The sequence below is a fragment of the Garra rufa genome, chromosome 7, assembly GCF_049309525.1.
Source record: "Garra rufa chromosome 7, GarRuf1.0, whole genome shotgun sequence".
In the NCBI taxonomy this organism is placed as follows: Eukaryota; Metazoa; Chordata; class Actinopteri; order Cypriniformes; family Cyprinidae; genus Garra; species Garra rufa.
The window spans coordinates 10442713-10464787 of NC_133367.1; the positions used below are offsets into that span (position 1 = coordinate 10442713).

General features: G+C 38.5%; 1 protein-coding gene across 1 annotated transcript in view; it reads right to left on the reverse strand.

The window, feature by feature from the left end:
• LOC141337911 (uncharacterized) overlaps window positions 1-22075 on the reverse strand; it is a 536025-nt gene that overhangs the window by 82152 nt on the left and 431798 nt on the right. The gene's annotated exons all lie outside the window — the stretch shown is intronic.

The following is a 22075-nucleotide window of genomic DNA, read 5'->3' on the forward strand; positions in this document are numbered from 1 at the left end:
ATGCACAGAAATGTTTAAAAGTCAAAGTCAACTTTATTGTCAATTCTGCCACATGTACAGGACATACAGAAAATTGAAATTGCGTTACTCTCAGACCCATGGTGCATACAAGTCACATTAAATACAAAAAATATTATTAAATACAAAGGTAGAATTGAAAAAATATGAATAAATACAAATAAACATATAATATATAAAAATGAAAAATACAATATACAAGTAAGGGCACATGGTAGAGAGTGCAAACCATGCACACAATATAGAGCAACAGATCTTGTAAGTGTGTAAAAGTGTCAGAGCAGTCTTGTAACAGTCTTATGAGTAGTGTGAGTTGGCAGACCAATGCTGCACAAAGTGACTGGTGGAGGTCAGTGTGTGTGTGTGTGTGTGTGTGTGTGTGTCAGAGTTCAGAAAGTTTGTAGGGCAGAAGAGGGGAGTGAGGGGATTGGCGGCAGAGCAGGGAGAGAGTTGAGCTTCCTGACAGCCTGAAGGATGAAGCTGTCCTTCAGTCTGCTGGTCCTGGCCTGGAGACTCCACAGCCTCCTCCCTGATGGCAGCAGGCTGAAGAAGCTTTGCAATGGGTGGGTGGGATCAGCTGCTATGCAGAAGGCTTTTTTTGGTGAGATGTGTGCTGTAGATGTCTTGGAGAGTGGGGAGAAGGACACCAATGATCCTCTCAGCTGCTCTGACTATGCGTTGGAGAGTTTTTGGGCAGGACACATTGCAGGCTCCAAACCACACAGTGATGCAGCTCGACAGGATGCTAGCGATGGTTCCTCGGTAGAATGTGTACATGATGGGGGCTGGTGCTCTTGCTCTTCTTAGTTTGCGGAGGAAGTAGAGACACTGCTGTGAGGTTGGAGCTGTGTAACAGTGTGCAGTCGTGGGTCAGCAGAGTGAAGAGGAGGGGGCTCAGCACACATCCCTGAGGAGCCCCTGTGTTTAGAATGATGGTGCTGGATGTGTTACTGCCGACCCGTACTGCTTGAGGTCGTCCTGTGAGGAAATCCAACAGCCAGTTACACAGTGAGGTGTTGAGCCCCAGCTGGACCAGTTTTTGAGTGAGCTGTTGGGGTACCATTGTGTTAAATGCTGAACTGAAATCTATGAACAGCATTCGGACATATGAGTCTTTTTTGTCCAGATGTGTGAGTGCCGAGTGGAGTGCAGTAGAGATGGCATCATCGGTTGAGCGGTTGGGCTGATACGCAAACTGGAAGGGGTCCAGTGAGGGGGGCAGGACAGACTTAGTGTGATGCATGACTAGCCGTTCAAAGCACTTCATGAGGATGGGGGTAAGTGCAACTGGACGGTAGTCATTAAAGCAGGAGGGAGATGACTTTTTTGGGGCCGGCATATTGGTGGTGGCTTTGAAACATGTGGGGACGACAGCCTGGGAGAGTAAGTTGTTAAAGATGTCTGTGAAGACATCAGTGAGTTCCACTGCACAGTCTCTCAGTACACGACCAGGAATGTTGTCAGGACCCAGAGCTTTGCGAGCATTGATCGTGCTGAGGGATCTCCTCACACTGTCCGGGGACAGAGTCATCACCTGGTCACCAGGAGGGGGTGGGGTCTTCTGTGCTATGGTGCTGTTTTGCACTTCAAAGCGAGTGAAGATGATGCTTACTACTAGCTTAACTACATTTCTCAGTAGCGTGGTGGTAGCGTCGCTGTTTTCTGAATCAAACAGCTTTTCAGTAGCTAAGCTATTATTTTGATCAAGTAGCACGGTAGCGTCAACAAAAGCTACAAGCTATATATTTTTCTCTATACTTTAAGCTCAAATCGGAAATATAACTGCTACGGATCACTGATCCTGGGTCAGTAAGTGGCGCCACCTCCACTAAACCTTGTGACGCCATTGGCTCCTCAAACTGTCAGTCAAACCTCATTATTCCTCCCGCCTCTCATGAATGAAGTGCGGTGCGCAGTTTGAAGCATCTCAGCGTGTTTGCAGACTTTAGATAAATAAAGACGTGTTGATTGAAAAGTACATGTTTTCTGTATTTATAATACAGCACTGTATTTATAAAGACTGTTTTTTTTTTTTTGCATTCGAGGAGATGAGAAAAGTGTGTCTTAGTCTAGCATTTCTTGTCGACACAACCAAATTGCTTATGTGAAGCGCTGAATCTTTATATTTTAGCTAAATGTCAGAAACAACTGAGTGCCCACATAGCAACAGAAAACTGTATAATCTGCAATGCAAAACGTAGTATTAGAACTAGTGATGGGTGTCTTGATTTTAGTCTTTGAAGCAGGCTAGTGCTCTGGGAAGATCTTAGACCTCAGCAGTACGAGATGGGGAGTGGGTGGGCGTGGGTGTCAAATTCATGGCGAAAGGCAAAAATTTTCGGTTCGTTCTTAGCAAAAACAACCAAATTATAATAATCTTTGCTAATATTCTTGATACTTCAAACTGCTTTGTACTTTGCAGTATCGAATTATGCTTTTACTATGACCAAAATGACAGAATATGCCATTCAGCTGTTTGATCGGGCCGGTGTCTTATTACGCGCACACTATCGCTGCAGCCTGTTCATTTGAAAAATAAAACACAGTCACCCAAAAGTTACACTAGTCAATTTAAATAGTGTGTATTACATGCAGTTCAGCGTGACCACCAATTCTGTGGCATATTTTTGCTCATCATGATATTTTCCGTCGACGTGCCAAAGCTTACCCAATGCATAATAATTTTGCTTCAAATACATTGCAGAAATGGATCATGTGTATGTGTGGGAAGAACGGTAGTCTACATAAGCCCAACTTTACTTTCAGTTTCGCATTTAATTTGTTTTGGATTGTTTAGGCAAATTTATTTATTAATTAATTAATTAATTTATTTCATCATTGTTCTGTTCTGAAAAAGGTTAAAGTTAAAGGATTTGTCGTGGAGTGAGGGAAATAATGTCAAAACATTATAACATTACGCTGTAGACCTGTTTATTTCAGAATATAATAAAATGTGACTTATAGGCCTAGCCGCTGTGACCTGTCAGTTTAATTTTTCCTCTCAAAGACTTACAATTTATGTCAATGTGTTTTACCTTCTGCAAATGAAAATAGCCACTTGATTCGGTTATATATTCTTACTGTCGGTTAACAAATTTACAATAGAATTTAGCTTTGCTTCCCAGATAGTAACAGGGTCTGGGCCAAATCTGGCTTACATTCCACACTTGTCTTTTATTCACAGTCTTGACTGCAAATGTATGTGATTTGTTTTATTTTTGTATTTGTTATGTACTATAGATTCTGACAATTAAAAAAAAAACTGGCTCCTGTATTCATGAAATCAATCACTATCTTTGTTCAGAAATGACAGTAAATTAAAGTGCTGTTTTTGTGTGTCATATTTTAGTAGCTATACGCCTTATTCAGCCCGCCGCCATTTTGAATCGAAAACGAGGCTGTGAGGGATAGCAGTCCAGCAGCGCCCACAGTGGCGTATTGTTGCGTATCGGGATGTAGAACGTATAACCGTAAAATAATAGGTCATTTCACATTTTTCCACAGGACAAAGAGCTCCAGAAAACGTGGATTGTTCCACAGGACATATAACCTAATTTCAGGTAACAATTTGCATTTATTTAAGAAAATGACTGTGAAAAGACTGCTAATTTCTAATGTGAGCATGTTTATCTTCCTTTAAACGCTTACACAGAGTTTTTCAAATGATGTTATATAGATTAAAATGCTTAATGGTTTGTGTTATGAGCCTGCAGCTAGGTCATAAGCGTCTTCCCGACCTTTATTATGAAATTAAGATAAACATGACATTTTCCTTGTCTAAAGCAAAACAGAAACAAAAAATAATGTTCTGAATATCATTTTGCGATTTTAAAAGGGGTTGACCTCAAACACTACACGGCAAACTAATAAATAAATGTTATCTTTTGATCGCTTTGCATAAAAATAAACTTTCTACCCACTGTTTTTGTATGACTTAACATGTTGTCGAAAGAGGCTTACGATCTAACTGCAAGCTCTTAACACAAACTATTAAGCATATTAATCTTTAAAACATCATTTAAAAATAATATCTTTTTCACTTACGATTGCAAGGTTTTCCTTTCGTGAGGCTTTTGAGTCCAGGTAAACACAGACGGAGCTGAAACCTCCTTAAGCTTCCTAATTCCAGTCAGTGTTTTTGAAAAACAATCCTGAGTAAAATGTTAGGAGCACAGTCTTGTGTTCTTTGCAATCTATACAAAATTGAGATATTTAGTTTAGTTGTTGTAGTAAAATATAACATTTTAGCTCTGCGTAAACGTTTAAAGGAAGATAAACATGCTCACATTAGATATTAGCCAACCGGCTAGTTTCCACAGTAATTTTCATAAATAAATGCAATATTGTTACCTGAAAGTTAGGTCCAATGTCCCATCGAACTTTAATAATACACATTTTCTGAAGTTCTTTGTCCTGTGGAAATTAGTGAAATTATATTTTCTCTTTATTTTATGACTAAACAATCTACATCCCGGTACGCAAAAATACGCCACAGTGGGCGCTGCTGGACTACTATCCCTCACAGCCTCGTTTTCTATTTAAAATGGCGGCGTGCTGAATAAGGCGTATATACAACAAATCTACAGCGCTTCCATTAGGCTATTTTTTACGAAGCTGTCAACATTGTAAACTCTGACAACATGCAACTAGTCAACGAACACCCATTCATAGAGTTATGTTATTCAATAATATGTATACAATTATTTTATTTACAAATTTCATGCTTTCCCTGTTTTATTCGTTAAATATTCTGAAACTGGTGCCATTGTTTTTTTGTTTTTTTCAAGAAAGAATTCAACCCCCCAAAATATGAGATAAATCCAGCCCCGGTACATGATACTGATTTTTGTTGCCAAATTGGTTTGGAAGAGACAATTAAACTGAACTTGTATGCCTGTATGACTGACAATTTAATTGATCACTGAGAGAGCATTGACTTGGTATGATGTTGGATCGAGCTGAATGGCGCGGTCCGGGACACTATCGCTGAGCCATGTTTCCGTGAACACAAAAACACAACAGTCCTTTACATTCCTCTGAGATGAACGTAGTAGTCGGATGTAGTCCAGTTTGTTGTCTAATGAGCGTACGTTGGCCAGAACGATGGAAGGGATAGCAGGTTTGTGTGGGCTAGCCTAGCTCAGATACTTCCGTGCTTACCCCTCTTCTGCTTCCTCTCACACCACTTGAGGTGCCTCAATTGTATGCAAGGTGCAGGAGTGGGGGCCGGTGATTGAATAGGCCTCCGGAGCAGCCCCAGATCATTCAGCTCCTCAGCGTCCACAGAGTTCAACTTAAAAACTTTGTTTCTGCTGATGTTGAGCAAAAATGTTTGGCTATAACCACGCAGATAAACGCAACGAAGCTGTACAAAAACACTGCGACTTACAGGACGAAAAACAAGAAAACACTGTTTGGTCGGGAGAGAGAGAAGCCGCTGCATGTGCACGTGCTGCCATCTAAAAGCAGCTGCCTATCAGAAATATTTTGTTTGTTTAAGAGGACCAAAAATTCATGTATACCGTTTCAAAAATAACAAACCTGAGTTTAAAAAAAAAATGTGAGTAAATCGGCTAAATATGCGCAAGTCATTGCTATGATTGACAGTAATAAACAGACGAAACATCTGAAAAGCTGATGTCAAAAAAAGAGCTGTGCATTAATGATTCAGACTGAATTCAGAGTAACAAAACTACAGCAGTAACAAGTTTGTGTTGGTTAAATATAGGCTATTGTATGTTTCAGGAAGAACAAAACACTTCATTCTTAGCTCAGCATTTTTTTTAATTTACCAGAACTACAATGTTTTCCATTGCATTTTATATTTCTCTAATTGTTCCACACATTTTCCAGGACTAAAAAAAAAATCAGGAATACATTTTCCATGCTTTCCAGGATGCATGGCAACCCTAAACAAATGTATTTGTCAGATAAAAGCAAAAAAAGATTAACTTACAGAGCTCTTTTGGAGGTTTTGATGACTGCTGATAGTCTAATGAGACACTCATCTGATTTCTTGAATTTCTGAAGCTCAAACTCCTCCAGCTCCTCCTCTGATGTCATCAACACAAAGGCCAAAGCAGACCACTGGGCAGGTGAAAGATCAACAGATGAGAGACTTCCTTTGCTAAGGTGGGTCTGAATGTCTTTTACCAGAGTTTGGTCGTTCAGTTCATTCAGACAGTAGAACAGATTGATGGATCTCTCTGGAGACAGATTAGCTTCGAATTTCTGCTTGATGTACTGAACTATTTCCTTTTTGCTCTGGTCATTGTCATTTTGCTGTTTCAACAGACCCTGTAAGAGTCGCTGATTGGACTGGAGTGACAAACCAAGGAGGAATCGAAGAAAAAGATCCAGATGTCCATTATCACTCTCTAGTGCCTTGTCCACTGCAGTCTTGAGCAAATCAATCATGGTTTCACTTTTGTTTTCCTGTTCTGTAGACTCATGAACAAATATACTTCTCTTCTTTATATCTAGAAACAGATGTGCATAAAGAGCTGCAATAAACTCTTGAATGCTCAAGTGAACAAAGCAGTACATGGTACCAAGAACAATCCCAGTTTCCTCCTTAAAGATCTGGGTACACATGCCTGAATACACTGATGCTTTATGGACGTCAATACCACAGGCTTCCAGATCTGTGTCATAGAAGATCACATTGTTTCTTTCCACCTGATGAAATGCCAGTTTCCCCAGTGAAAAGATGGCATCTTTATCCCAGGAAACATCTGGTATATATTCTCCATCATACTTTCGTCTGCTCTGCTGGATCTGAAATCTGAGAAAGTGTGTGTACATTTGTGTCAGAGTCTTGGGAGTGTCTTCAGCATTTGACTCCTGCAGTGTTTTGGAGGCATCATCAGCCTGATTGTTTTTCACAACATTTTTTATTTTCTCCTCTAAAATGTTCTGAAGAACAGTGGCTGAAATCCAGCAGAAGACTGGGATGTGGCACATGATAAAGAGACTCTTTGATTGTTTAACATGATCAATGATTTCTTTGGCCAGATTCTCATCCGTGATTCTTTTTCTGAAGTACTCCTCCTTTTGTGCATCACTGAATCCTCGTATCTCTGTCAGCCGGTCGATACAGTCAGGAGGAATCTTACTGGCAGCTGCTGGTCTGGTGGTGATCCAGATGAGAGCAGAAGGAAGCAGATTTCCCTTGATGAGGTTTGTCAGAATAACACCCAGAGAGACTGGTGAAGATACATCATGCAACATCTCATTATCCTTAAAGTTTACAGGAAGTCGACATTCATCCAATCCATCAAGAATGAACAGTACTTTTTGGCTCCTTATTGTAAGGTTCAGTTTTTTTGTCTCTGGGAAAAACTGAGTTATAAGGTCCATCAAACTTAGTTTTTCTTTCTCTTTTAAGTTCATCTCTCTGAATGGAAGAGGAAATATGAAGCTGATATCCTGATTTTCTTTTCCTTCGGCCCAATCCAGAACAAACTTTTGCACAGAGACTGATTTTCCGATGCCAGCAACTCCTTTTGTCAGTACAGTTCTGATCTGCTTGTCTTGTTCAGGTGCTTCAAACAAATTTCTGCATTCAACCTGTATCTCCTGTGATTCATGAAGTCTGGAGGCAACTTCAATCTGTCTTACCTCATGTTCAGTATTGACCTGTTCAAACCAACCCTGAGTGATATAGAGATCTGTGTAGATGTTATTCAGAAGAGTAGAGTCACCTTGCTTTGCAATTCCTTCAAACACACACTGATACTTCTTCTTCAGGTTTGATTTTAGCTGATGAATGAGGAACAGCTCATCTAAATACAGGGACCAAAAATTGGATTTTAGTTTTACTATTTTCTCCAATACATTTATAAGTGACAGTCTGACAAATTGTCACAAGTCTCTTACTTTCTAGAGTATCAGCAGTTTCATCTTCCTCCATCTCTCTCAGGAAGTAGAGTGTGAGATCAAGAGCTGCTTCTTTGATACTGCATCTATTCTCATTAAAATCCTTCACAAAGTTTTGCAAGCCCTCTTTTTGTAATATTTTCTTAAACTTGTCCAGTTCTTTCTTCATAAATGTGATTATTTTGCTCTCAAGATCCTACAAAGCAAGACAAAATTGAATGAAAAAAAACATCCATATTTGGTCAAAACTGTTTATTCAATAATGAAAAATATTCATAATAAATCAAGTTGAGACAAACTTTAATTAGCTGTAAATATGAATAAAAATAGGTTCTTGTTGTTCTTATTTTATGGGTTCTTAAAAAAATTGAAATAGAAGTTCTTTTTCAATAATATATTTGTTTATTAAAAGTACTAAATATTCTTGAAAAAGTGTTTTATTACCTGGAAGATCTGCAGGAGACTGTCTGAAAAGTTCTTGTGGTTCCTGTGAGCCTGGAAATCTGGATCTTCTGTTTTATACTGAAGCCTGAGTAAATCAAATAAATCAAAATACTGCATTTTTAGGACAAATATGACAAAAATATCTCATAAATATTTTAGCAAAGTGAAAAACAACAGTGTGATTAATATATGAACTAGAAAGTTTTATGATAATTATTAATTGATACACTTTCTAACACAGTCTATATTTAAAGAAAATAAGACATGAAATACCATTTGGTTTGTGGTGGTTCTTTGCTGAAGTTCGGCAGGTTAACCTCCTTTGACCAGTCACTCTTCACAGACATAGAGCTGAACACATTTGATCCTGATCTTACACTAATGACACAAAGAACTAAACACTTTACTACAGGAGCTATATCAGTCTCATTGATAAAGGTTTATTGTTAAGGATGGTAATTAACAACAGTATAGACATGCACTTGTCAATCTATAACTATGCATAGATGGAAAGACATTCATGTTTGGCTGCATGATCTATTTTCTATGGTTAATTTATACCCCCTTGTGGCTGCTTGTGTAATTGTGTTACTGGAAAGAAGCTTCAGAATATAAATCAAATAAAGAGGAGATTTATTGTTTTATTTCATTCATTTCTATCACAAGATCTTAGTGGAGAAATAAGCCAACACAACATTGAAACGCCAAAAACAATAAATACCTTTTGATAGATGTTTTTTTCTCACTGAAGTTCGGCATTGCACCCTTTGAGTGGTCACTCTTCACAGACACAGAGCTGGACACATGTGAGCCTGATCTTACACTAATGACACAGAGAGAAAAGAAACTTTACTACAGGAAGTTCATCTGTGTTTTATATTGGCTCTCATTCTCTCTAGTCCTTCACAGAAACACTTGCAGAGTTTAAAACAGCAGTTATTCTGGTTTACAGACTCACTTTTGTTTAACAATTCTGTAAAGTACAGTATTTAAAATGTGAGACTAAATATATTTTTACAAATATTTGACTGATCTAATTAAAGAGATCTTATTTTTCATTTTCTTTTTTGACTAAAACAGAAGAAATTGAAGAAATGTCAGCACTACATTGTAAGCATACTTCAATTAAAGAGACCATGAGACACTATTTTAAAACTTTTGTTTATTGGGTGTAACAATAACAGTAACAATGTCATCGTAATAATTACCGTATCCTTTGACCCTGAGACCAAGTCTGAGCAGCGCGTTTCACTGTGGTAAGCTTTTATTTTGCAACTCTCTTACCTTTCAGATACAATCTCATAAAGTTATAATTTTTCTTCTTCACTGTAACAACTTTATGTCCTGAAGTGCCAACATAAAATACAGTTTTTTAGGTGTGGTTTACTGTATTCAATTTACAATTTATTTGGGTGTGTAACTGTAAAGCTCAGGTGTGTATGCACTGCAGCTTCATAAAGCGTGCTGTCAGAGCCGGCCCAAGGCATAAGTGAATTATGCGGCTGCTTAGGGCCCCGTGGCCAGCAGGGGGCCCCCAAGAGTACATGAAATTGCATCGTTTTTTTTTTATTATTATTATTTTTTATTTATATATGTATAATATTTCAATGGATATCATATTGGTAATGAAAACCATTATTCAATTAAAAACTACAACTCAATATTATTTTAACTGGCTGCTGCAGGATGCATGCACAGTTGGAGTATGACAGCCATATGATGCCTGACTGAGGGTAACTTAAATTCATTGAAGAAGCAGCGTCACTGCAGCAAAACAATTAATAATGTCACAAAAAAGGTGAATGTGACAAAATCAGAGGAAGAGAAAAAACAGCAAGATAAAGGTATATTAAAAAAATGAGTATAAACTAAACGAGGCTAAATTGCAAGCTAACATTAGCTGGCTAGTTAATTAAGCAAACAAGAAAGTTAATGTTTTATTTAACATCCGCAAATTTAAAATTTGCAATATTAATATATTATAATACAACATATTACTTAGCTGGATTAAGATTCAAGTTTTTGCATTCTGTGCAAAAATAACTTTCCTAGATTTTATTTTTGTAATAAAAATAACCTTCTGTTTCATAAACTTGGTGCTAATAATAATAATAAAAAAATAAGCTTCTATTTTATAACTTTGATACTGATAACAGTTTAACATTACTTTCATTGGCCTACGTTTGGGGTCTGTGTCATTATATCATTATGTCTTAATGTTTTAGGTACAGATGGCTTGCTGCCATATATATTTTTCATATAAAAATACTCTGTATTTGACTAATTTGTTGTTCTTTGGTATTTAGCTTTATATTTTATTATTTATTTTATTTGTAGTTGATTGTATTGCACTTTTTAGATGTTGCAAATTTTTTTTTAAAATTAAAGTGGTTAAAGTGTTTACAGTAAGAGCATTGTTTACTAGTTTATTTTGCTACTTTTCAGTACACCACATTCAGTATGCCAACTGGTACTGAAAGACTTTGAATGTTAAAGTGCAAATTAACATCTGACTACTCCTTTGGGTTTGCTACTGTTACAAGTAAAGATCATAGCAAGGGTAAAAACATGATGTAAGCAACACAGCTACAATAAAATAAAACTTATATTGGGTGTGTTAGATTTAAAGTGTGCGAATAATAAAGGATTGACAATAATTAGTCATATTGGTGGCACAGAGGGGCCCCCCCAAAAAATTCTGCTTAGGGCCCCCTTAAGGCTTGGGTCGGCCCTGCGTGCTGTACACAAGCTAACCTTTGGGTTAACGGCTCAGGAACAGCATGATAAATAAATCTTAACCACTGATTCCAAACAAAGCAGGTTTGCTTTCGCATCCAAACACACAGCGTCTCCACAACATGACGACAACAGTACAACTCACTGAAGACTCGTCTTCTCTTTGTGGAAACCTTTGAACAGCATTACACTAACATTTTATATTGTGATGCAGACATTTGTGAAAGTAATATCTGGACTTCAGTCGAGGCATTTTAGTAATTTCTGGATCAGTGTTCTCTGTTAGATAAAATAAATCACTTTGCAGGAGACTATGACCTTTGTAACTCTGAAGATCTTACACAAACAGATACATTACACACTGAAGGAAAATGAAAACATTAAATAAGCATCATATGACTTTAAATTGAGTGTGCAGTATATTTTTAATCTCTGAATATACATTTATGACCTAAAAAACAAAATCACTGATGTGGAATAATTCAAGTATCTAAGTTACATACTCAGTGCTGAAGAGCGACCTAATTAGGTTAGGAAATTATTTTAAAATGATTAATGGTTGATTTTCAGTTCTCATATATTTATCATCTAGTGGCTATATTTAGTTTCTTAAAGCAACACTCCACTTTTTTTGGAAATAGGCTCATTCTCCAACTCCCCCCGAGTTAATAAGTTGATTTTTACCGTTTTGAAATCCATTCAGCCGTTCTCCTGTTCTGGCGATATCACTTTTAGCATAGCTTAGCATAGATCATTGAATCCTATTAGACCAATAACATTGCGTTCAAAAATGACCAACGAGTTTCCATATTTGTTGTATTTAAAACTTGACTCTTCTGTAGTTATATCGTGTACTAAGACCGGTGGAAATGCAAAGCTGCGAGTTTCTAAGCTGATAAGATTAGGAACTACACTTCCATTCCGGCGTAATAGTCAAGGAAGTTTGCTGCCGTAATATGGCCGAAGCAGGCGGAGTATTATCAGAAATGAGTTCCCAGCTAGTTTAGCATTTGCACATGTGCTGCGTGGTATTACTGCTCCTGCTTCAGCCTTATTACGGCAGCAAACTTCCTTGACTATTACGCTGGAATGGGAGTGTAGTTCCTAATCTTATCAGCCTAGAAAATTGAAGCTTTGCATTTCCACCGGTCTTAGTACACGATATAACTACAGAAGAGTCGAGTTTTAAATAGGACAAATATCGAAACTCGTTGGTTATTTTTGAATGTGATGCTATTGGTCTAATAGGATTCAATGATCTATGCTAAGCTATGCTAAAAGTGATGCCGCCAGAACAGGAGAACGGCTGAATGGATTTCAAAACAGTAAAACTCAAAAACTCGAGGGGAGTTGGAGAATGAGCCTATTTCCAAAAAAAAAAAAAAAAAAAAAAGTGGAGTGTTCCTTTAAAGCAAACATGTGAAAGTCCAGCAGTGTTTAAAATGATTGTCTGAAAACAGACTCAGTCTTACCTCTGTTTGTGTGAGAGACTCATCTCAGACGGAGAGTCCTTTCCTCGCTCCTCTGACATACTGCAGATAAACTGCCAGAGATCAGCACTGGGTTGAGAAAACTATCTGCTGTTCAGTTTGACCTGGAGATCATGATCCTTAATGAGATCAAGAAATATCTGGAGTTAGCAGCAACAGTAACAGAAAACACCATATAAAATAAAGCGAGTTATAAACAAATGTATTGCCATGAATAATAACCAAATGGTTTTAATGAGAAATAGCGGGTTTGAAAATACTTTAGGTTTCGCATCACAAAAACAACATAAAACACGAAAATACAGAAAACACTTCTAAAACACGTTTGTTTTCAATAACGTCTTGTTCACTAAGAAGAGGATTCATAAATATTCGAAACGCTTTTTTATCCTTTTAGGCATGTAGTTTTTATTGCCTGTCAGCAATAATTCTTGTATCTCTCAAACGGAGTGGATTAAATACAAAAACAATGTCCGCGAGTGTTAAAATTGGTCTGTGCTAAAGTTATATATGTAAAAATGTTTTCTAGGACATAAAAGCGATCAATTCCAACGAGCAACGCCTTGTTTTGCTAACTGCGTGTTTTCTTCTGGTCTTCTTCATAGACGTATGTCCATGAGCAAAATAGATACACTTGCATTACTTTCTAACATTTACAGATGAAGAACATAACTGTGGCATATCTGTTATGCACTAGGGAAAACATCGATTTGATCCATGATCGACATTATCTTAACTCACTAAACCTGGACCAAATTAGTGAGATTGCTTGAACTAAAATAGTCGTTTATGAAATCGTTTTAGTCCCGATTGATTTGTTATTTCCAGTCAGGTTTTGGACTTTAATCCTTGCTTTTCTTAGCATCTTCTATGGAGATGATGGTCGCTAATGAGATGAATAAATATGTGGAGTTATGAGAAGCAGAAAAACACTATATAAAATAAAGTGAGTTATAAACAAATGCATTGCCACATAGTTTAAAAATACGTCCGATTTCGCATCACAAAAACAACAGCTTAAAACACAAGCGAAAATACGGGAAAACCTTGAGAAACACAATAACCTGTTTTGGAAAACTTACTTGCGGTCTTGCCCACTAAGAAGACAATTTAAAAGTATTTGAAACGCATTTTTTTCTGTCCTTTAGGCCTGTAGCTTGTCAGCAATTATTCTCAAATCGAATTGGATTGTATCTGCGAGTGTTAAGTGCTAAAGTTATTCATGTAAAAATGTTTTCTCGAACATAAAATGGATCAAATCCAAGAAGCAACGCCTTGTCTTGTAGAGTTGTGACGTTCGGGAACGAACCGATTCTTTTGAACGGCTCATAAACATGAACAATGGGAGCCGAGTCGCGGCTGGGGGGAGCCGTTCTTTCTGTAGTTTTTTTTCCTTATGCGTGTTTCACACAGATGCACACAAATGAGCTCCTCCGCGAGACAGAACAGTTATAGGGAGAGGGGCGCACCCAGCGCAGGGGCTGATCTCTTATTTGCTAAGTTTACAGTAATTATAGTAGTAATAGTGTATTTAGACATTTCCATTTTATTTATTTTAATTTTATCTACAGTACATGTCTAATACTTTAAATATTTTTTGTTATCTATCAAAATGTTCTTTTGTGATACTGTTCTTGAATAGAAAGGTTTCACTAAAAGATGTTTTGCACAGACATTCATTGCAGCCCACTTTGTAATTGTTCATTTAAGACTTGAAGGGGCTGATGTCCTATTTGCAAAGTTTACAGTAGTAATAGTAGTAAATAGTGGACTGTATGTAGACATTTCCATTTTATTTATTCTAATTTTATCTACAGTTATATATTTAAAACTTTAAATATTTTTTGTTTTCTATCAAAATGTTCTTGTGTATTAACAATGTTCTTGTGTGGAAGTGTTTGCAGTTAAAGCTGTTTTGCACAGAAATTCATTGCAGCCGGCTTTGTTTTTTGATGTTTATTGTGAGTAGGTATTGTATGAATAACATAAGTCAACGTAGCTTTACACATACACACACTTTGTACTAAAGGTAAATCCAAAATAGTGATGTCACCCTATGGAATATAGTCCACACTTGACAAAAGAGGTAATCAATATTTCAGAATAATTCAAACTCAGATATTGGTGTGTGTGATATCTGAGTTTTAATTATTTGACTACAAATCTCATCTCATCATTCCTCCCAGTGATTATGATGCCCCCAAGCTGGCTTAACTGACTAAATATTTAAAAAGAGCCAAAAGAGCCGTTCTTTTAAACGGCTCTTTGAAAGGAACGGATCGCCAACATCCGGATCCCCTCAAAGAGCCATAAATCTTACCGCTATCGTCTTGCTATCTGCGTGTTTTCAGAAGTTACTTTTCGTCTTCTTCATGGGTTTTAAACGAGCTGAACAGTTACTGCCACCTGCTGTACTGGAGCCTGGATTTCTACCTAAAAAATGTAAATACTGCTTTATTATTTTCCCTGTTCCTGGGGCCCATTTCAATAAGGAGCTTCAACCAACTTTGAGTTTAAACTTGGACTCTGAATTAACTTTCCATGAGATGGGAAACGCTGAGTTTTGGGTTTCAGAACAGCTGAACTGAGTTAGTTCAATCCACTCTGAGTAGGTTGAGTTTAGTGCTTGCACCACGACTATGAAAAGAGATGATCAATGAAGCTCCCAAATTATGATTTACCATTGCAACAGCTCCCACCAAAAATACATCCTCTTCCATTGCTTAACTTTAATTCTTAAAGGAGAACTCCGGTGTGATTTTGACCTAAAGTGTATTGAATCATGATACCGAGTGTAAACGTACCTTGCATATCTCATCTCGTCTTGTCCACTGCTGTCCGAAATCTGGGGTCAGTTATCCGATGCTCACAACAGGTTGTCAATGAAAGTCAATCGGGCATCGAAGGAGCCATGTAAATAAATCACTGTTTTACGCCATTTACGAGGCACAAAGTAGCTCCAGACTTCATTGGTAGACTTCCAAGGGCCCTGACATTTAAAACGAGACACTGAGAACTCAGAAAAAGCACCGGTAGTTTATTTACAAGTAGATTTATACAGACAGTAACTGCAAGAAGTTTAGCGGCCGCCGCCATCTTAAATGTAGTCACGATAAGTCGAGTGTCGAGCACCATGGAATTCATCAGGTTATCAAGTCAAGTCAAGTCAAGTCAAGTTTATTTATACAGCGCTTTTTACAATACAAGTTGTGTCAAAGCAACCTTACAGTATTAAAATAATAAGATAAAATGTCAATAAAAGTGCAAAAGTTCCATATTGCAGCAAAGTCAAATTGGAGAGGACTCATCTGGTTCCCATGGCCTTGTGCCGGTGGCTGTTTAGGGTAGGAGTTCTTTCTGATGATCTGTCCCTGGGGCTCATCTAGTTGACACGGTATCCGCTGACATTCGGCTGTAGGTGTTTATCCACCTCTTGGTACGGACTGAATCCGGGGTTCTGCAGTGACCATCTGATCTGGATACGGACTGGATCTGGTGGCTATGGTGACCTGGGAATAAGAAACAAACAGACTAATATTAATGTAGATGCAAGAGTTCCAAGTTGCCACAAAATCAGATTGGAGAGGACTCATCTGGTTTTCGCTGTCTTGCGTCGGTGGCCGTCTAGGTGATGGGGTCTTCACTGATGATCTGTCTCTGGGGCTCATCTAGTTGACACGGTATCCGCTGACATTCGGCTGTAGGTGTTTATCCACCTCTTGGTACGGACTGGATCCGGGGGACTGCAGTGACCATCTGATCTGGGTACGGACTGGATCTGGTGGCTATGGTGACCTGGGAATAAGAAACAAACAGACTAATATTAATGTAGATGCAAGAGTTCCAAGTTGCCACAAAATCAGATTGGAGAGGACTCATCTGGTTTTCGCAGTCTTGCGTCGGTGGCCGTCTAGGTGATGGGGTCTTCACTGATGATCTGTCTCTGGGGCTCATCTAGTTGATGTGGTCTCTGCTGACATTCAGGGCTGTAAAGGATATCTCTAGGTGCTGATGGGTACAGACTGGATCCGGGGGACTGCAGTGAACGTCTGATCTGGATACATGATCGGTGGCTACGGTGACCTCGGAATAAGAAGGAAAGATACTAGTATTAGCGTAGATGGCATTCTTCTTCTGATGCAACGAGTACATCAGGTGTTTTGGGAAGTGTCCCTGGTTCCGGTTGACCTAAATAATGCAGCCTAACAATCCTTTAACGGATTTGGATTGAAAAATGTATTAAGTGTAGGCCAGGTTAAAGAGATGGGTCTTTAATCTAGATTTAAACTGACAGATTGTGTCTGCCTCCCGAACAGTGTTAGGTAAATTGTTCCAGAGTTTGGGCGCTAAATGTGAAAAGGACCTGCCGCCCGCAGTTGATTTTGATATTCTAGGTACTATCAAATTGCCGGAGTTTTGAGAATGCAGCGGACGTGAAGGACTATAATATGATAAGAGCTCGCTCAAGTACTTAGGAGCTAAACCATTCAGGGCTTTATAAGTAATTAGCAAGATTTTAAAGTCTATACGATGTTTAATAGGGAGCCAGTGCAGTGTTGACAGAACCGGGCTAATATGGTCATACTTTCTGGTTCTAGTAAGAACTCTAGCTGCTGCATTTTGGACCAGCTGGAGTTTGTTTATTAAGCGTGCAGAACAACCACCCAATAAAGCATTACAATAATCTAATCTTGAGGTCATGAACGCATGGATTAACGTTTCTGCATTTGACATCGAGAGCATAGGTCGTAATTTAGATATATTTTTTAGATGAAAAAATGCGGTTTTGCAAATGCTAGAAATGTGGCTTTCGAAGGAGAGATTGCTATCGAATAGGACACCTAAGTTCCTGACTGATGATGAAGAATTTACAGAGCAGCCATCTAGTATTAGACTGTGTTTTAGGTTATTACTTGTAGAGGTTTTAGGTCCAATAATTAACACCTCTGTTTTTTCAGAATTTAGCAGTAAGAAATTTCTCGCCATCCAGTTTTTAATATCAGCTATGCATTCTGTTAGTTTTCCAAATTGGTATGTTTCACCGGGCCGCGAAGAAATATAGAGCTGCGTATCATCAGCGTAACAATGAAAGCTAACACCATGTTTCCTGATGATATCTCCCAAGGGTAACATATAAAGTGTAAAAAGTAATGGCCCTAATACTGAGCCTTGAGGTACTCCATACTGCACTTGTGACTGATATGATACCTCGCCATTTACTGCTACGAATTGATGCCGGCCAGATAAGTACGATTTGAACCAAGCCAGTGCACTACCACTAACGCCAACATAATTTTCAAGTCTATTTAAAAGAATATTGTGGTCAATAGTATCAAATGCAGCACTTAGATCTAGTAGCACTAATAGAGAGATGCATCCACGATCAGAAGACAGGAGAAGGTCATTAGTAACTCTAATAAGAGCAGTCTCAGTGCTATGATACGGTCTAAAACCTGACTGGAAATCCTCACAGATACCATTTTTCTCTAAGAAAGAACACAATTGTGAGGACACTACCTTTTCTAGTATCTTTGACAGAAAAGGGAGATTGGAAATTGGTCTGTAATTGTTTAATTCATTGGGATCAAGTTGAGGTTTTTTAATTAAAGGCTTAATAACAGCCAGTTTGAAGGTTTTGGGGACATATCCTAATGATAATGACGAATTAATAATATTCAGAAGAGGATCCATGACTTCTGGAAGCACCTCTTTTAGTAACTTAGATGGAATAGGGTCTAACATACATGTTGTCGGTTTAGATGATTTAATAAGTTAACACAGCTCTTCCTCTCCTATAGTTGAAAATGCATGGAATTTTTCCTCAGGAGATCTATAGCATATCTGATTTGATACTGTAGCGGATGGCTGCATAGTTACAATTTTATCTCTAATACTATCTATCTTGGTAGTAAAGTAGTTCATAAAGTCGTTACTGCTGTGCTGTTGGGAAAATTCAACGTCTGTTGGTGCTTTATTCTTCGTTAATTTAGCCACTGTATTGAATAAATACCTAGGGTTATGTTTGTTTTCTTCTAAGAAAGATGAAAAATAGTCTGATCTAGCAGATTTTAGTGCTTTTCTATAGGATATGTTACATTCACGCCAGGCTGTACGGAAAACCTCTAGTTTTGTTTTCTTCCAGCTGCGTTCCATTTTTCGTCGTGCTCTCTTCAGTGCGCGAGTGTGTTCAGTATACCACGGCGTCGGACTGTTTTCCTTAATCTTTCTTAAACGCAGAGGAGCAACTATATCTAAAGTGCTAGAAAAAAGAGAGTCAATAGTTTCTGTTGCATCATCAAGTTTTTCTGAGCTATTGGATATGCTGAGGAATTCAGATAAATCAGGAAGATTACTTACAAAGCAGTCTCTTGTGGTAGAAGTAATGGTTCTACCGTATTTATACCGAGGAGTTAATTTTACAGATTTAGTTATCTGGAGTATACATGAGACTAGATAATGATCTGAGATATCATCACTTTGATGCAGAATTTCAACGCCATTTACATCAATTCCGTGTGACAATATTAAATCTAAAGTGTGATTTCGGCAATGAGTAGGTCCTGACACGTGTTGTCTAATCCCAATTGAGTTCAGAATGTCTATAAATGCTGATCCCAATGCATCTTTTCCATTATCAACATGGATGTTAAAATCACCCACTATTAAGACTTTATCTGCGGCCAACACTAATTCGGATAGAAAATCAGCAAATTCTTTAATAAAGTCTGTATGGTGCCCTGGTGGCCTATATACAGTAGCTAGTACAAGCTTCACAGGAGATTTAGCATTAATACTTGTTTCTTTGGATAATGTTATATGGAGCACCATTACTTCAAACGAGTTATACTTAAAGCCTGTTCTCTGGGAAACACTGAACATATTGTTATAAATTGTGCAAACACCTCCCCCCTTACCTTTTACACGTGGCACATGTTTATAACAGTAATTTTGGGGGGTAGACTCATTTAAAATAATGTAATCATCTGGTTTTAGCCAGGTTTCTGTCAAACAGAGCACAATCTAGCTTATGATCAGTGATCATATCATTTACAAAAAGTGCTTTCGTAGAAAGTGACCTGATATTCAATAAGCCAAGCTTTATCAATTGTTTCTCTGTATTATATATATTTTTTATTTGTTGAACATCAATTAAATTGCTAGTCTTGATTTGATTCAGGCGTTTTTTGTATTTTTTTGCTCGGGGAACAGACACAGTCTCTATAGTGTGATATCTAGGTGAAAGGGTCTCTATGTGCTGAGAATTAACTGATTTCTGTGACGTGAGGCGGCTAGCAGACGGTCGGTTTAGCCAGTCTGTCTGCTTCCTGACCTGTGCCCCAGTTAGTCAAGTGCAAACACTAATACTATGTGCCATATTTCTAGACAGAAGAGATGCTCCACATCCGGAGGGATGAAGACCATCTCTTTTAAACAGGTCAGGTCTGCCCCAAAAGCTTGTCCAATTGTCTATAAAACCTATGTTATTTCGCGGGCACCACTTTGACATCCAGCCATGGAGTGACCACAGTCTACTGTGAATCTCGTCACCACGGTAAGCCGGGAGGGGACCAGAGCATATTACAGTGTCTGACATCGTACTTGCAAGATCACACACCTCTTTAACATTATTTTTAGTGATCTCCGACTGGCGAAGTCGAACATCATTAGCGCCGACGTGAATAACAATCTTACTGAATTTACGTTTAGCATTAGCCAGCACTTTTAAATTTGCCAAGATGTCAGGCGCTCTGGCTCCCGGTAAACATTGGACTATGTTGGCTGGTGTCTCTATTTTCACGTTCCGTACAATAGAATCGCCAATTACTAGAGCACTTTCATCAGGTTTCTCAGTGGGTGCTTCACTGAGTGGGGAGAACCTGTTTGATGTTCTGATCGGAACGGAAGAGCGGTGTTTTGACCCGCGACTATGCCGTCTCACAGTCACCCAGTTGCCCTGCTGCACGGGCGTTGTTACCGGAACCGAACAATTTGCATGACTCCCTGAGCTAGTCACATCCAAAGCCGTATCTAAGTCCCTCACATTCTTACTATCCTCCATTAAAGTTTGGATGTGTGTCTCTAGTTCTGTGATCTTCTCTGTCAGCCTAGCTATTTCCTTGCATTTATCACATGTATAAGACTCACTGCCGACAGAGATAGATAAACTATACATGTGGCATGTGGTGCACTAGTGATGCGCGGATGGCGGTTATATCCGCGGGCGCTGCGGATAATCCGCGGGTCGGGTGGGTCGGGTAATAAAAAAATGCATTCTGATTATTTGCGGGTGGGTCGCGGGTGGATGAGATAAATCAATAATGATGCAAATATTAACTACATTTTCTAAAACTTGAACGTGTTTTAAATATGTTTTTCATCAGGCAGAGACGATTTCATTTGTGTGCGTGTGTGTGTTTGCCTGTTCTAAGTTTTTGGTGACAGAAACGTTGACATTCCATATAAAGTTTGAAGGGAGTTATGCCTGTGCTAATGCTATTGAGCACGGTAATGCAGCGGTGTAGTGCATTGGTCGCTTTGCGTTTACCCACGTCTCTGATGCGCATCATTCAGAAGTGTCCTGCATTAGCCAAAATCATGACAGTCCAACACATGAATAGCTAATTCAGTCGCATGTTAATAAATTGAAATATTCCCTAAAAACACCCAGTAAAGACAGTGATGTGGTCAGGACCGTGGCGCCGGCTTCTTTTGAAATATATTTGACGATTTTGCCTGATGCGTCCATGCTGCCTGTTCATTCTTACGCGAAAGCATGTCAGGCTAGGCGTGCAGTGGTAGGCTATAATTATTATTGATTACTTATTTGAATCAGTAGATTATAATGAAAACAATACCTTAAAAATGAAAAGAAGCAGATTTTTATGCTCAGACCTTTCTTAAACTGGTGAACCCCTGTAAACTTCAGTCCAAGCATGCGTTCAAATACTAAGTTCAGAGCGGCTCTAATAGAGAGAAAACCCGACCGATTTCGTCAGAGATTGCGGAGAGTCGCATCCAGATGTCAGTTAACGTTATTCTTTTCTGCATGGATTTGGCTTAAAATCATGAGTGATAAACGTATAAGTGTGCAGCGATTTGCAGATCAGCTGAATCAATCTGCTGTTAACATGAACCATCAATTTATCATATCATCATGCAAAACTAAGAATTACAATAAGTGTAATATGACGATCGGGTGCGGGTCGGGTGCGGTTATCTAAATCAGAGAAAAATATAGGTGCGGGTGGGTGGCGGGCGGATAATTTATTTGAAGCTGCGGATTCGGGTGACGATTGAGCCCATCCGCGCATCTCTATGGTGCACACAACAACAGCAAGAGAAGAAGCCATTACTCACCGTTTATGTAGAAAGGACCCAACTTACCACTGTTACTTGATGAGCACTTGAAGAGCGGGATGGGAGGAGGAACAACGGAGTAAACAGGATGTAAAAGGAATCGCGATTTGCAAGCTAATCGATTAGCGGAATGCTAACGCGTTTCAGATCGT